At 34.7% G+C, this 14,702-nt stretch overlaps 1 long non-coding RNA gene across 1 annotated transcript in view; it reads right to left on the minus strand.

Moving 5' to 3' along the window:
- Positions 1-6,807: 6,807 nt before the first annotated feature.
- Positions 6,808-14,702, minus strand: part of LOC125096751 (uncharacterized) — a 63,247-nt gene continuing 55,352 nt past the window's right edge. The window contains exon 4 of the long non-coding RNA XR_007126380.1: positions 6,808-6,957. This is a non-coding gene — a long non-coding RNA (uncharacterized LOC125096751). The remainder of the gene's footprint in view (positions 6,958-14,702) is intronic.

Genomic DNA, 14,702 nt, shown 5'->3' on the forward strand with positions numbered 1-14,702 from the left:
TTGTGCTTTCTGGTTGCTTTTATCGTTCTTTTTTCTTCCTTCTTCTCTTGCTCTCTTTGTGATCAATGAGTATCTATAGTGCTTTATTTGGCATTATTTCCTTTATTTTTTGTGTATCCTAAGTTTTGGGTTTCTGGTTACAATAAGGTTCATAAATATCATCCTAAGTAAAAGTCCATATTAATTTGATGGTTATATCAGTTCAAATATATTCTAAAAACAGAAAAAAAAAATCTTTTTCTTTTTCCCCTTCTCCCTTCTCCATATACTACGTATATGTTGTTGTATTTTATACCTTTTTATTCTTATGTTTTCTTATGTCTATGGCTATTTCTTTTCTACTTAAAAAAATCCCTTCAACATGTTTTGTAAGGTTGGTTTTGTGGTGATAAATTCCTTTATATCTCCCCTCCCCCCGGAAGACTATTGTTACTTCATATATGAATGATAACCTTGCTTGGTGGGGGTATTCTTGGTTGTTAACTTTTACCTTTCAGCACTTTGGATATCAAAGGCCTTCTTGTTTGTAAAGTTTTTGCTGAAAAACCAGCTGAAAGTCTCACAGGTACCCCCCCACCTTATCCCCATAAATAACTATTTGTTTTTCTCATGCTGCTTTTAGGATTCTCCCTTTATATTTAAAATTTGACATTTTAATTATTATATACTGTAATGTGGACTTCCTTGGTTCTTGTTTGGAACTCTCTGGGCTTCTTGGACATGGATATCTACTTCCTTACTTAGGCGAGGGAAGTTTTCAATTATAATTTTTTCAAAGAAGTTCTCTACACCTTTCTTTCTCTCTTCTTCTGGGACCCATATAATGTGAATGTTTGTTTGATGTTGTCCAAGAGATTTTTTTACTCTATCCTCATTTAAAAAAATTCTTTTCTCCATTTGCTATTCACCTTATCTTCTTTCCAATAGCCTGTCTTCCAGATAATTGATATGTTCTACTGCATCCTCTAATCTACTGTTGAATCCCTGCAGTGTGTTTTGTATTCTTCAGCTCTAATTGGTTCTTTTTAGTATTTTCTATCCCTTTATTCAAAGTCTCACTGAGTTCCTCCATCCTTTTCTCCAGTCCATTGAGTATCTTTACAATCATTATTACAAATTTTTTTTATCAGGCATATTGCTTATCTCTGTTTAATTTGTCCATTGAGTATCTTTACAATCATTATTACAAATTTTTTTTTATCAGGCATATTGCTTATCTCTGTTTAATTTTTTTACTGAGACCTTTTTTCTTTTGCTTTCATTTGAAGTATATTCCTCTGCATTTCCCATTTTGCATGATTTTTTTGTGTTTGTTTCTATGGATTAGGCAAAATGGCTACTTCTAAAGTTGAAGGTGTGGCTTGTGTATGGTGAACTTTATGCAGACTGTGTGTGCCTGGCGACTTTTGCTAGCTGGCTACGTGGAGCTGTGGCTATGTATGTTAGTTACTCATTTAAATGTGACTTTTTATAGAGAGAAAAAGGAAAAATAATGACAAAATAAGAAAATACTAAAAAAATGAAAAAGGGGGATAGAAGAAAAGAGAATAAGGATGAAAAGAACAAAATCAAAAAGAAAAGAAAAAAAACAAGACAGATTTTAAAAAGTACAATAAAATTTTTAAAAAGCAAATAAACACATTAAAACACACACACACACAATCACGGCTTGTTTTCTGAGCTATAGCTCCACAGTGTGGCTAATGCAGGCTTGTGACCCCTGGTTCATTGAGGTCATAAGCTCACCATGAGCCAGATCTTGCTCCAGTCTGGGTTTTTAAGGTGGAGGGGGAGAGCACATTCCAAGTTCTTGGCCTTTTTAAACTGTGGCTTTTTTTTTTTCCCCCTGTGTTTTAGTGTGTCTGGGGCTGATGTGGGCATTAGGAACCTCAGCTAGCTGAGGTCTCAAGCTCCCTGTGATGATCAAATCCACTGGTTATGGAGTCAGGACCTAACCTTTATGGTATTGGGACCCTGTAAGGGCTTAAATTTTGTTTATCTTTAAAGAATCCACTCCTGGTTTCCTTGATATTTTCTATTGGCTTTTTTTTTTTAAGTCTGTATTGCCAGTCTTTTTTCCTAGTCTTTATTATTTATTTCCTTTTACTAGCTTTGTGTTTTGTTGTTGTTGTTGTTCTTTTAGCTCTAAGGTTAGGTCAAATATTTGATATTTTTCTTATTTCTTTTTTTTTATTTTTCTTATTTCTTGAGGTAGGCCTGTGTTGATATAAATTTCTCTCTCAAAACTGCTTTTACCAAGTCCCAAAAATATTGGACCATAATTTTTTGTTTTTAATTTTCAGTTGTCTCTATGTATTTTTAATTCTGATATCTTGGTTTACCCATTCACTGTTTAGTATCATTTTGTTTAGCCTCTATGTATTTGTCTTCTTTCCAGATATTTCTGGTAGTTGATGTCTAGCTTTATATTTAAAAATATTATATTTTTATATGTAATATATTTTATATATATAAATATATATATTTATTTATTTATTTATTTATACATAGATAAATAAAATAATGTAGCTGGGAAAGGTGCTTTATATGACTGCAGTTTTCTTAAATTTACTGAGACTTGCTTTGTGTCCTAACAACATCCTAGAGAGTATTCCACATGCACCTGAAAAGAAAGTATATTCTGTTTTTTGGATGAAATATTTTGTATATATGTTAGGTCAATCTGGTCTAATGTGTCATTCAAAGCACTGTTTCCTTGTTCCTTTTCTGCCTAAATGATCTATTTATTTTTGTAAGTGGGGTTTAAATTCCCCTACTATTATAGTAGTACTGTCTATTTCCCTCTTTATGTATATTCATATTTACTCTCTTTATTTAGGTTATCTTATCTTGGATGTATAAGTATTTACAATTAATATAACCTCTTGTTGGATTGATCCTATTATCATTTGTAGTGCTCTTCTTTGTGCCTTCCTACATTCTTTTATTTAAAGTGAATTTTGTCTTTTTTGCTTCTATTTGCATGGAGTATCTTTTTCCAGCAATTCACTTCCAGTCTGTGTATGTGTGTCTTTAGGTCTGAAGTGAATTTCTTCAAGGTAGCCATTTCAATAGGCTTTTTAAATTTTTTTTTTTTAAATACAGTCAGTAAACCTCTGTTTGTTTATTTTTTGGAGCATTTAGTCCATTCAAATTTAAACTAATTATTGGTAGATATATACTTAATGCTATTTTGTTAACTTTTTTCTTATTATTTTTATAGTTCTCTGTTCCTTTCTTCTCTTGCTCTCTTCCCTTGTGATTTGATGGCATTCTTTAGTGTTATGTTTAGATTCCTTTCTCTTTATTTTTTGTGAATCTATAATAGGTTTTTCGTTTGTGATTATTATTAGGTTCACATATACCACCTTATGTGTATAAAAGTCTATATTAATTTGATGGGTCATTTAAGTTCCAATACATTCTAAAAGTTCCAATACATTCTAAAATGTTTTCTTTTCCCTCCATGTTTTATGAATATGATCTCATATTTTACACCTTTTTTATTTTGTGTATCCCTTGACTGATTTTTGTAGATATAATTGATTTTACTACTTTTCCTTGTAACCTTCATACTGGCTTTATAAATAAGTAATCTACTACCTTACTATATTTTTTACTTGTAAATTTTTTTCCTTTCATAATTTTCTTCTACTTATGCCCTTTTCCGTCTGCTGTAATAATTCCCTTGAACATTTTTTGTAAGCTGGCTTAATGGTAGAGAACTCTTTTAACATTTGTCCAGAAAAGTCTTTATCTCTCCTATTTTGGATATGTTTTATAGTATTTTTGGTAACCGGTTTTCACTTATAGCACTTCGAATATATCATTCTACTCCCTCCTGGGCTGCAAGTTTTCTGCTGAAAAATTAGCTGATAGCCTTATGTGGCTTCCCTTATATGTAATTTTTCTTTTGCTGCTTTTAAAATTCTCTATCATTTTTTTTTTGCCATTTTAATTATTATTTGTCTTGGTATAGCTCTCCTTAGGTTAATCTTCTGAGAAGCTCTCTCTGAATCTGTACACCTGCAGCTATGGCAGAGAGTCTAACTGCAGAAAGCTGGCTTGACTGCCAATCCTACCCACCTATGAACTCGTGGAGTCCCCAGACAGGCCTCTAAACCAAAATTTACCCAGTGCACCCACTACAGGCAAAGTAGATGACTACAGCCAACTGAGCTGAAGGCAGATGTGGCTCCACCACAATAGTAGTGTGCATGCAGCCCACACAGAAGACAACCCTCTAGTACCTGGTTCTGGTGACAGGGAGAATTGTGCTACAGAGCACCATAAGTCTTTTTCTACACAATGCCACAACTTTCAAGACTAAGAAGTATTACTCAGATCTGAGATGAGGAAATAAGTCTCCTTCACTTACACTCCACGTGCTTTTCCAACTATGCTTTTGTGCTGTCTTGAGACTGACACACTGTTTCATTTGGGCTGAATCTGTTTAGACATATTTGAGGTCTGTGTACATAAATAACCATCTCTCTCCCCAGATTTGGGAAGTTTTCATCCATTATTTCTTTAAACTTTCTGTCTCTTTCTCCTTTTCTCCTGATACTCTCAAAATGTGATATTGTATTACTTAATGGTGTCCCATAATTCACACAGACTTTTTTCACTTTTCATTTTCTTTATTCTCCTATGACTAGATAATACCACAAGATCTGTATTCAAAATTCACTGATTATTCTTCTGATTAAGCCTGCTATTGAAATGTTCTGTTGGAGTTTTCATTTCATTCCTTATAGAATTTTAGTTCTAAAATTCCCGTTTGATTCTATTTTATGATTTCTTTGTTAAGCTTCTTGGTTTGTCCATGTGTTTTTCTGAGTTCTCTGAGCTATCTGTATTCTCTTGAATCTAGCTTCCTTAAAGTAATTATCTTGAATCCTTTTTCAGATAATCCACAAATATCTATTTCTTTGGATTTAGTTACTAGAAAATTAGTTAGTTGGATTTAATTACTAGAAAATCTTTGTTGCTGTTGTATTGCTTTTTTTTTTTTTCATGTTTCTAACAGTTTTGCATTAATGCCTACTCATTTGAGGGCACAGTCTCCTCTTTCAGCTGTTCAGACTAGATTCAGTGGGTCTTTCACCTGACAGTTTTGCAAGTCCACTGGTTGGGTGTGATACAATGTGTTGGGTTTCTGGGAAAACACAGTAGCACAGTTTCTGTGGTGCTCTGTTCTCTGAGATCAGTGTTGGGGTACTCTGTCGAGACTTTGGGGGCTGAGACTGCAGAAGTCTTATGGGTAATATTGGAAGGTAGGGCTTTGAGATCTTTGGAGAAAGAGCTAGGGTCTTCCTGATCTCCCTTTTTAGCCCAAGGAAGAAAATTCTAGCCAAGGAGATCCCCTTTAGCAGTTGATCCGACTTGCTGACATTGACCTAGTAGTAAAGCCTAGGTTTTGGATTAAGTATATATGGAACTACCCCATCTCCTGGGTCCTGGGTCCTGGGTCACTGCAACTGTTGCACTGGGGTCTAAGATGTGGGGGTATGTAGATCCTTCATGGAATTAGGACCTGGGCCTCAGGCTTACCACAGTAGCTTCAGGGGAATGATGGAGAAACAGTCGTGTGGGTCCTATGATAAGAAAGTGCAGGAGTGGCTTGGGCCCAGGGTATAGTAAAAGCACAGCTTGTTTTAACTCTGACCCATGAAAGCAGTCAGAGGGTGACTCTGATGGTGGTCTGTTAAAACTATCAGAACCTTCAGAACTGGTGTCAGAGCAGGGGTGGCATGGCCAGTGGCCACAACAGTGAGGACTAGAGCCATGATGTGGGATGCCTCTGGTAGAACTCATGGCAGTAGCAGAGCCTCGGCAATGATGATTCAGTACCATGACCTGGGATCAGGTTGTGGGACTCAAGGTAGTGGCAGTTTGGCCCCTGCAGTGACAGGTCAGAACTATCACCTAGGATTCAAGGCAAGGTGTTATGGCATTTTTATCCCAGACAGTGTGACACAGCTGTTACTGGGTTTCTTAGTGCAGTAACAACTCCAACCCTGAGGAGCAAATGCATTGAAAGGTACTCCGGAGCATCTACATAAACTGAGATCAGCCTTAATGGGATACTCTCTAACAGGGGCTGCAAACACTCACAGTAGTTAGCCTTGTTGGGATTTTTCTCTCCTTTTCATTATAGAGTGAAAATTCCTCTGAGGGATATCACCTGATGTCAAGCTGCTCCTGAGACAGAGCATAAGTAGGGGAAAGAGGAGGGGCACAGGGAGAAGCAGACTCCCCAATGAGGGAGCCTGATGTGGGGCTCTATTCCAGGATCCTGAGGTCATGACCTAAGCCAAAGGCAGGGGCTTAACTGAATAAGCCACCCTGGACCCTGTATTCCAAGGCTTTCTACTTTAGTTTATATAGTTTCTTTCATTTGGGGGGAGAGATGAGTATCCGGACCTTCTAGTACTCCGTTTTACTGATATCACCTGTCTAGAGTACATATATTTAAAAATCCTCATTCCTATCTCAAAGCTTTATTCTATGTGCTAAACTACTGTATCTAGTTGTCTCTGAAGCAATAATTTGTTAACACTGGTCTTAGTAGTTGAAGACTGCATTTAAATATCCTCTCCCAACCTCACACACATCATTCAAGAACCTCACACACAAACACACAAAAAAGAGGGGAAAGAAATTGCTTTCTGAGAGTGAACTTGTAAAATAAATACATAAAAAATCTGAATTTAAATATGCCTAAGTATTATAGGGAGTGAAAAGCAATTTCAACCAAGAAAAGAGACCAAAATGACCAAAACTTTAAAGTTGCCTATGGTAAGGTGGGGGTGGAGGAGATGCTGTTTCACCACAAAGCACATACCAAAATAATTATAGATTCTGATTTTCACAGTACTGGTCCAAGTAATGTTCTAGAGGAAGCTGCCATAGCGACTGGATTCATATATGGTCATCCTATTAGTGTGACTGTTCCTTAAAAAGGGATGGATGGAAAGGAGTTATGCATAATAGATTTTTGATGAATTTGATGAATATCTACACATAGAGTTACACAATTTTATTTGATAGGTTTTTAGCCTGAAAGTGTACTGTATTTGATTTGGGCCCACCTAGTAGGCCTGGTGAACTCATTTTTTTATCTTAGCAGAGAACATGTAGATCCAACCCTACTACTAGTTACTACTTGCCACTTGCTTTTGTCATAAGAGTATCTTAGATGCTACCTGCATACATTTGAAATAACAATCATTTCCCTAAGCAGAATGCTTCTCCTTTATCATAGACACTGTTTCCAACTTCCACTGACACCTCAGAGTCATTTTGACTCTTCCTTCTAACTTAAAATTAGTGTAATCACATGTAAAATCTTGGCAATTTTACTTCCTAGATATTTTTTTTAAATATCACTTCTTTAACACATAATTTTGTAACAGCTTTGTCATTGGTAGTCTGATTAACTTTGTTACTTTCAAATCCAGTCTGTTTCCTGAGATTTCCAAAATAAATATTTTATTCATTTTCCCAAATCTACAATTACCTCTTCATTACCTACAAAAAAGCTAGGGTCTCTCTTGTAACTATCCTTTCAGCTTTCCCCCCAACCACCTTTCTAAATAACAGTAACACAGGAAGCTTCATGGTATTAACTTCAAATACAAAGCCATCCAAATACAGACTGATTTAAATGTGTCTAACTTTTATGTGGCTAATGTACACATACACATACAAATAATTGCATATGAGATTTACTGACTAAATTGACTATAAATTTTATTGACTATAGAGCTATAAAGCAGGATGAAAATAGTAGCACCAAATTCAAAAGATTGTTATAAGAATCAGATGAGGTACTACATAAAAATTCTATGAAGCATTCAATAAATATTAACCATAATTATATTTATTGATCAACTTGTACGCCCCAATCATGAGGGTGATGTTATATCATGTGAGTTGATTCACCTGTTATGTTCCAAGATTATGGATCAATTCTACAAGAACTCATTGTGTATAGGTTATGAATAGATATTGTTAAAGAGATAACAAATGTACCCAGGCCAAGATTCAACAACAGAAGACAAGAAATAAATGCCCAGATCTTCTCATTACCCACCACCACCACCACCCCAACCATGAAGTATTCTAGCACTGGGGTTTTCTGAGTCCTTAGTATGAAAATGTTCTTCTTTTATGGGATTTCTCTTTTCTGTTACTTTCCTTTCTCATGAGACAGTGAGGAAAGCACTCTCATCTAACAGGAATATTAAGGCTGTTTGGCGCCAGATGGCTTTAAATGGGGTTTGCTAGCTGTTTATAGAAAATTGATTGGGATGCCAGCCTCCAGAAACCATGAAACCCTTGGTAGCTGATACAAGTATTTTGAGCAGAGGAATGTCATGATACGAGTTCAGCAGTATTTTATAGTCAACTGTTTTAATAGTTGAAGAGCAGAATGTGTTGACATTTTGCATAATATAGGTACATAATACCTTTCATGCCCATGGCTTATTCATTCCATAATTAGAAGCCCGTATCTCCCATTCCCCTTCACCTATTTTGTCTAACCCTCATCCACCTCCCCTCTGGCAACTACCCATTTATTCTCCTTTATTTATAGATCTGTTTCTTTGTTCATTTGTTTTGCTTTTTAGATTCTACATATAAGTGAAATCATACAGTATGTCTTTCTGACTTAGTTTACTTAATATAAGACCTAGGTCCATTCATGTTGTAAACTGCAAGATCTGATCTAATAGCTGAGTAATGTTCCATTGTGTGTGTGAGTATATCTTTATCCTTTCATCAATCAATGCACACTTAGATTCCTTCCATATTTGGGCTATTGTAAATAATTCTGGAATAAACATAGGGGTACATATATCTTTTTAAATCAATGTTTTTGTTTTCTTTGGCTATATACCTTGTAATGGAATTACTGAATCATATGGTATTTCTATCCTTTTGAAGGACTTCCATACTGTTTTCCACAGTGGCTTCAACAAATTATATTCCCACCAGCACTGTGCAAGTTTTCTAATTTCTCCACATTCTAGCCAATGCTGATTATTTCTTGTCTTTTTAATTTTGGCCATTTTAACAGGTGTAGATGGTATCTCATTGTGCTTTTGATTTGCATTTCCTGACGGATAGTGTGTTGATCATCTTTTCATGTATCTGTTGGCCATCTGTATGCCTTCTTTGGAAAAATGTCTATTCATGTCCTCTGCCAATTTTTTAATTGGATTTTTTTAGTTGTACAATTCCTTTACATATTTTAGATATTAACGTATTAGATATATCATTTGCAAATATCTTTTCCCATTCAGTAGGTTGTCTTTTTGTCATTTGATGGTTTCCATCACTGTGCAAAAGCTTTTTATTTTGATGTAGTCCCAAAAGTTTATTTTTGCTTTTGTTTCCCTTACCTTTGTTAATATCCATAAACATTTTGCTAAGGCTTATATAAAAGAAATTACCACTTGCATTTTCTTTTAGGATACTTGTGGTTTCAGGTCTCACATTTAGGTATCTAATCCATTTTGAGTTTATTTTTGTGTATGGTGTAAGAAAGTGACAAGTTTCATTTTTTTGGTTGTAGCTATCCAGTTTTCCCAGCATCATTTATTGAAGAGACTGCTTTTCTCCATAGTATATTTTTACTTCCTCTGTAATTGATTAATTGATCATATAAGGGTAGATTCATTTATGGGATCTCTAATCTGTTCCATTGATCTATAGGTCTATTTTTATGCTGATACCATACTGCGTTGATTACTATTGCTTTCTAATATATCTTAAAATCTGGGATTGTGATACCTCCAGCTTTTTGTTTCTCAGATTGCTTTTATTATTCAAGGTGTTTTCTGGTTCCATACAAATTTTAGTGTTATTTGTGTTAATTCTGTGAAAAATGCTGTTGGCATTTTGATAGGGATTACATTAAATTTGTAGATTGCTTTGGGTGGTATGGACATTTTAACAATATTAATTCTTCCAACACATGAAGATGGGATATCTGTTTTTGTTATCTACAATTTCTTTCATCAGTGTTTTATAGTTTTCAGAATAGAGGTCTTTCACCTCCTTGGTTAAGTTTATTCCTAGTATTTTGGGTTTTTCTGTTACAGTTATAAAATGTTTTTACTTTTTTTTGTATTATTAATGTGTAGAAACTCAACAGATTTCTGTATATTTTATATCCCATAATTTACTAAATTCATCTACTTCTAATAGATTTTTGGTGGAGTCTTTAGGACTTTCTGTGTAGAGTATCATGTCATCTATAAATAGGGACAGTTTTATTTCTTCCTTACCAATTTGGATGCCTTTTATTTCTTTTTGTTATCTTGCTGTTCCTGATCTTAAAGGAAAAGTTTTGTTTTTCCACATTAGGATGTTAGCTGTGGGTGTGTCAGATATGGTCTCTATTATGCTGAGATATAATCCCTTGAAACCCATTTGAGAAGTTTTTTTTTTTATTATCATGAGCAGATGTTGAATTTTGTCAAATGTTTTTTCTGTCTGTCTGTATTGAGATCATTGTATTTTTATTCTTTACTATGTTAATGTAGTGTATCATGTTGATTGATTTGTGAATATTGAAGCAGTCTTACATCCTTAGAATAAATCCCTTTTGATTATGATGAATGATCCTTTTAGTGTTATTGTTGAATGCAGTCTGCTAATAATTTGTTGAGGATTTTTGCATCTATGCTCATCAGGGATATTGGCTGGTAGTTTCTTTCTTTCTTTTTTTTTTTAATTTTATTTTTTATAAACATATAATTTTATCCCCAGGGGTACAGGTTGGTAGTTTCTTTTTTCATAGAATCTCTCTAGTTTTGGTATCAGGATAATGTTGACTTCATAGAATGTATTTAGAACTTTTTCTTTCCTCTTCCATTTTTTGGAATAGTTTGAGGAAACTAGGCATTAACTCTTTTTAAAATGTTTTATAGACTTTACCCATGAATCCATCCAGTCCTGGACTTCTGATTGTTAGGAGTTTTTGTTTATTTCTTTGTTTTAAAATACCAATTCAATTTTATTATTAGTGATTTCAAATTCTCTGTTTCTTTTTGCTTGAACTTTAAAAGAACATGTTTCTAGGAATTTATCCATTTCTTCTAGGTTGTCCTACTTGTTATCCTATAATTTTTTTTGTAGTAGTCTCAGTGATATCAGTTGTTACTTTTCCTCTCCCATTTTTGATTTTGAAGGTTATTGGAATTTTCTTTTTTTTTTTTTTTGTATTATTGCTGAGTCTGCTAAAGGTTTGAGAATGTCTTTTCAAAGAACCATCTCTTGTTTCATTGATCTTTTCTATTGTTTTCTTTTAGTCTCTGTCATTTATTTTCTGCACTGATCTTTATTATTTTCTTCCTTCTACTGCAGGATTTATTTGTTCTTTTTCTAGTTTCTTTAGGTATAAGATTAGATTATTTGAGATTTTTTGTTCTTGAGGTAGGCCTGTGTTGATATAAATTTTCCTCTAAAAAACTGTTTTCACTGCATCCCAAAGGTTTTGGACCTTTGTGTTTTGATTTTCAGTTTCCATGTTTTTGTTTTTGTTTGTCTAATTTCCTCTGTGATTTCTTTGTTGATTCACTGGTTTAGTAGCATGTTGTTTAGCTTCCATGTATTTGTGTTCTTTCCAGTTGTTTTCTTGTAATTGATTTCTAGTTCATACCATTGTGGTTGGAAAAGTTGCTTGATATGACTTCAATCTTATTAAATATATTGAGATTTATTTTATAGCCCAATATGTAATGCATACTGGAGAATATTCCATGTGCACTTAAAAAGTGAATATTCTGGATGGATGGATGAAATTATATATATTTGTTAAGTCAACCTGGCTTGATGTGTCATTCAAAGCAACTGTTTCCTTGTTGACTTTCTGCCTGGATGATCTATCCATTAATGTAGGTGAGGTGTTAAAATCCCCAACTATTAATGTATATTCTGTGAAAGGGAGGTATAGGCAAAACTACATCTAAAGGATGAAGTTGTTGTAACACTGAAAATAAAGGCCGGCAAGTCCAGCTTGACAAGAAATGGTTTATTAAGAGGACTTTCACCAGAAGTATGTCTTGGGTGGCCTTGAGCATAAGCCCATATCCCAAAAGACTTGCTTTTATAGCCCTAGAGGCTGAGGAGTAGGTATTGGGAGGCCATCCAGGAAGAGACTATATGAGAATCGTTGTGCGTCAGTCATCACAGATCAGGTTAAGGAGAATATGCCCTAAGAGTGTACCTAAGGTTGTGCTTAACAAAAGGAAATAATATCAGGAGAGAGGGCCGTACTCAAAAAAGCTTTAGGTCACAAAGCAATTATCATGGTAGATTTGTCCAAGATGGCATTCTTCTGATTCACAAAATATATTAGTGTTAATTTCTTCTTTTTTGTCTATCAATATTTGCTTTATGTACTTAGATGCTACAATGTTGGGTACATAGATGTTTACAATTATTAAATCCTTTTTTGGATTAATCCCTCTATTAAGTAATGCTGTTGTCTTTTGTTACAGTTTCTGTTAAAAGTCTATTTTCTGAGATAAGTATCATCACACCAACTTTTTGTGTTTGTTTTGCTTACATTTGCATGGAATATCTTTTTCCATCTCTTCATTTTCATTCTGGCTGTATCCTTAGGTCTTAGATGAGTCTCTTGTAGGCAGCGTATAGATATATAGATGGGTCTTAATTTTAATCCATTCTCTCACCCTATGTCTTTTGGAGCATTTAGACCATTTACATTGTTAATTGTTTTCTGGTTGTTTTGCAGTTCTTCTTTGTTCCTTCTTCTCTTGTTCTATTTGTGAATCTATTATAGGTTTTTAGTTGTGACTATGAGGTTCATATATAACAATTTAAGTATATAGCAGTCTATATTAAGTTGCCCATCACTTAAGTTTGAACATATTCTTAAAGAATTACATTTTTACCCTCATCCATGCTATGTATATGATGACATATTTTACATTTTCATTTATATTTTCATTTACAGACCCTTTTTATTTTTTAGATATAATTTTTCTACCTTTGTCTTTTACCTTTCATACTGACTTTAAAGTGATTACTACATTTACTGTATGTTTGCTTTTACTCATGATTTTTTTTCTTTTATAATTCCTTCTAATTATGGCCTTTTCTTAACCACTTAAAGAGTTTCTAAGACAACCAGAAGTTAAAGGAGTTCATCACACTAAGTCAGTCTTACAAGAAATTTTAAAGGACCTCCTTTATCTCCTTCAATTCTGAATGATAGTCTTGCTGGGAAGAGTATTCTTTTTGGTTGTAGGCTTTTTCCTTTCAGCACTATGATATATTATGCTACTCCCTATTGGTCTGCTGAAAAATCAGTTGATATCCTTATGAAGTCTGTCTTTCTTTCTTTTTTCTTTTTTTGTACTTTACTAGTTGTTTCTCTTTAATTTCTGACATTTTAATTATATGGGTCATTGTATGGACCTCCTTTGATTTATCTTGTTTGGAACTCTGTGCTTCCTGAACCTAGATATCTGTGTCTTTCCCTAGGTTGGGAAGTATTATTTCTTCAAATAAGTTTTCTGTCCTTTTATCTCTCTCTCTTCTTCTGAGACCACTGTAAAGCAAATGTATGTTCACTTGATGTTGTCCAAGAAATCCTTTAACCTACCTTCATTTATTTATTTATTTTTATTTTTACTGTTCAGGTAGGGCATATTGCATTACCCTTTCAGATCACTGATGTATTTTTTTTCCTACATCCTCTAATCTGTTAATTCCCTCTAGTGCATTTTTTTTAAGATTTTTTTGAGAGAGAGAGAGAGGAATACAAGCAGGAGGAGGGGCAGAAGAAGAGAGAGAATCCAAAGGAGACTCCATGCTGAGTACAGAACCCTATGTGGGGGTTTATCTCAAGACCCTGAGATCATGACCCAGCCACAAACCAAGAGTCTGATGCTTATCTAATTGAGCCACCCAGGCAACTCCCAACACACACACCCACTCTCTAGTGCATTTTTGTTTTTAAAGATTTCATTTATCCACCTGACAGACAGAGATCACAACTAGGCAGAGAGGCAGGCAGGGGGGTGGGGTGGGGTGGGGAGCAGGCTCCCTGCTGAGCAGAGAGCCCGACGCGGGCCTCGATTCCAGAACCCTGGGATCATGACCTGAGCCGAAGGCAGAGGCTTTAACCCACTGAGCCACCCAGGCGCCCCTCTAGTGCATTTTTGATGTCAGTTATTGTATTCTTCATTTCTGGTTGAAGGGTGCCCTGGCAGGATGTCTGAAGTGAGTGCAAGCTGTGTTTCCTGAGGATACTGAGTTCAAGGGGCACTCTGGTGGGGTGCATGGAGTTGAGTTGGATGAAGGCAGAGGTGTACTGGGGTGCTTCATGCAGGAGGTGCTCTGATAGGGTTTGGGAACCAAAATGTTGAATACCTTTTCATTTAACTGTTGGCCACTTGTATATTTTCTTTGTAGAAATGTGTATTCAGAGACCCTTTGTCATTTTTAATTATTTATTTATTTATTTGCTATAGAATTTTATGAGTTTCTCATGTATTTTGGATATTAACTCTTTATCAGATATACAGATTGCAAGTATTTTCTCTGGTAGACTGTCTTTTCATCTTGTTTCCTTTGACATGCAAAGGCTTTTTAATTTGATATAATTCTACTTGTCTAGTTTTGTTTTTTCTGTCATATACAAAAAATTATAGCCTCGA

This window comes from Lutra lutra, chromosome 4 (genome assembly GCF_902655055.1).
Source record: "Lutra lutra chromosome 4, mLutLut1.2, whole genome shotgun sequence".
Taxonomy (NCBI): Eukaryota; Metazoa; Chordata; class Mammalia; order Carnivora; family Mustelidae; genus Lutra; species Lutra lutra.